The 2,514-nt window shown below is 39.9% G+C and overlaps 1 protein-coding gene across 3 annotated transcripts in view; it reads right to left on the bottom strand.

Annotated features, from left to right (window-relative positions):
* Positions 1-201: 201 nt before the first annotated feature.
* Positions 202-2,514, bottom strand: part of RNF113A (ring finger protein 113A) — a 22,254-nt gene continuing 19,941 nt past the window's right edge. Inside the window, exon 3 of one of the 3 annotated variants that reach the window (XM_006779395.2) lies at positions 202-520. The gene's annotated coding sequence lies outside the window, so the exon portion shown is untranslated. The remainder of the gene's footprint in view (positions 521-2,514) is intronic. The other 2 variants (XM_015560150.1, XM_015560149.1) reach the window with 2 other exon arrangements.

Here is a 2,514-nt window from a genome sequence, read left to right as displayed (position 1 = left end):
TTTAAGTAGGTATTATGTAAAGAAGTTATGCCAACTTTATCTGAATGTTTAAATAGGAATGGATATTATGTCTGGCTGTGGAACATTTCCCCTACCCAGCACTGTAAAACCAAAACTTGTTGATTAAATCTTAATGGAAGCTATAGATAAGATAGTTCATTCACCCAGCACACAGCAGAGTCAAACACTGAATACCAAGAATTGTAGTGGAGGAATTAGGGTAGCTTTATTGCAGGGCACCACACAAGAAGAACTGGAAGCTATCACTTAAAAACCCAGATCACTGATGGCTTACAATTGGGGGTTTTAAAGGCAAAATATCATGATTAAGCACGAGTAAGAAGTTTAGGGTTGTGGGCTGCGTTGTTCATTGGTCAGTTCTGGTGCAAGCTTCAGCAATTTTCTTAATCTCATTTTAGTTCGTGGTGGCATCCTGCCCAGGGTCTTCATAACGCCAGGTGGTCCTTTCTGCTTAATGATTTCTGCAAGACATCTTGGGAGTGTGAGTCAGTGACGTTATCTTAAGAGCAGAAAAAAACAACATCAGAGCTATACATCCTATGCTTAACCGTTACTTTCTTCTATTATCTTAAGCAAAGTATACTTTCTTTTTTTTTTTTTTACCAATATTTATTTACCTTTTATGTAAGGCCTAATATAATTAATTTTTAATTACAGTTCTTCAGATGTTTGAAGAAAAACTCTGTTTATTTAGTTCTAGAATAGCTTTACAAGCCACACTTACAGAATTTCAACTAAAAAGAATCTTTGTCTTTCTTTTTACACCAAGCAACCTACATGGTTGCTTCCTCAAGCAAAGTATACTTTCATATTCTTTCTGAAACTTACTTTACATGCGGGCCTCCAGGCCCCAGGATATGACTAAATTCCAGTGCAACTAAGACTCTTAAAAGAACTAATTTAATAATTTCAACTAAGTGCTAAATTTTAGTACGCCTATCCTATATAACCCTATATAATAAAAGGGTAATATGCAAATCAACCGAATAGCAGAATGACTGGTTGCTATGATGTGCACTGACCACCAGGGAGCAGACACTCAACGCAGGAGCTGCCCCCTGGTGGTCAGTGCGCTCCCACAGGGGGAGCTTCGCTCAGCCACAAGCCAGGCTGATGGCTGGTGAGTGCAGCGGCAGGAGCCTCTCCCGCCTCCATGGCAGCACTGCGGCCACCAGTCAGACATCCCCCGAGGGCTCCTGGACTGCTAAAGGATGCAGGCCGGGCTGAGGGGACCGCCCCCCCCATCCCAGTGCATGAATGTCGTGCACTGACCCTCTAGTTATGTTATGATTTGCTATGTTTCAACAGTTCAGTCACTTAGTTTTCTTTAGAAATTGAGGTTTTTAGCAGTTAAAAAGCCAAATATATATAATTGAAACTACTAGGAATAATAAGTGAATCAACTTAGAATGCAAGAAAAGTAGGATATATGTTTTCAGTAATGGAAGATATTAGGTATAGGAATACATTTTTTGAGGGAAATTATAAGAAAATAAGTTTGCCCTAAAATAAGTTAATTATGTCTGAATGAGGAAAGTTATATAAGGTTCGTGAAAAGGATTCTCAAGAAAGGAAATTTTCTGGGTGGTCAAGTAAGATTGGAATGAATTTAAGTAAGCAAATTTAGGTATTAAAAGTAAAATGGCCCTAACCCAGTCGTGGACAAACTACAGCCCGCCGGCCGGATTTGGCTCATTTGAAATGAATAAAACTATTGAAATAAAAGACGGTACCCTTTTATGTAATGTTTACTTTGAATTTATATTAGTTCACACAAACACTCCATCCATGCTTTTGTTCCGGCCCTCCAGTCCAGTTTAAGAACCCATTGTGGCCCTCAAGTCAAAAGTATCGTGATAGCCCTGGCCGGTTTGGCTCAGTGGATGGAGCGTCGGCCTGCGAACTCAGGGGTCCCAGGTTCAATTCTGGTCAAGTGCATGTACCTTGGTTGCGGGCGCATCCCCAGTGGGGAGTGTGCAGGAGGCAGCTGATCGATGTTTCTCTCTCATTGATGTTTCTGACTCTCTATCCCTCTCCCTTCCTCTCTGTAAAAAATCAATTAAATATATTTTTTAAAAAAAGTAAACTGATGCAAAATTAATTTGGTTTTTCTCTCTGTTTAAAGGATAAAGTTTTTATGGATTATTGGTCTGTTCTTCCTAAGATACAGTACTGAGAAAAGCTTTTTGCCAAGAAAAGATTCTATTTTATATCAACATCATATTCTGTATCCTACGATGCCTTAATTACTCAAGAAAACTGAATCATCTCAATAATAAGAACAAAGTTTTGCCTGGCTGGAATGGCTCAGTGGTTGAGCACTGACCTATGAACCAGGAGGTCATGGTTCGATTCTCAGTCAGGGCACATGTCCGGGATGCAGGCTCCATCCCTGGTGGAAGGCGTGTAGGAGGCAACTGATCAATGATTCTCTCATCATTGATGTTTCTATCTCTCTCTCCCTCTTCCTTCCTCTCTGAAATCAATATATAT

This window comes from Myotis davidii, unplaced genomic scaffold (assembly GCF_000327345.1).
Source record: "Myotis davidii unplaced genomic scaffold, ASM32734v1 scaffold1015, whole genome shotgun sequence".
NCBI lineage: Eukaryota > Metazoa > Chordata > Mammalia > Chiroptera > Vespertilionidae > Myotis > Myotis davidii.
The sequence above is the reverse complement of the archived record's forward strand: the minus strand, read 5'-3'. Positions and strand labels throughout refer to the sequence as shown.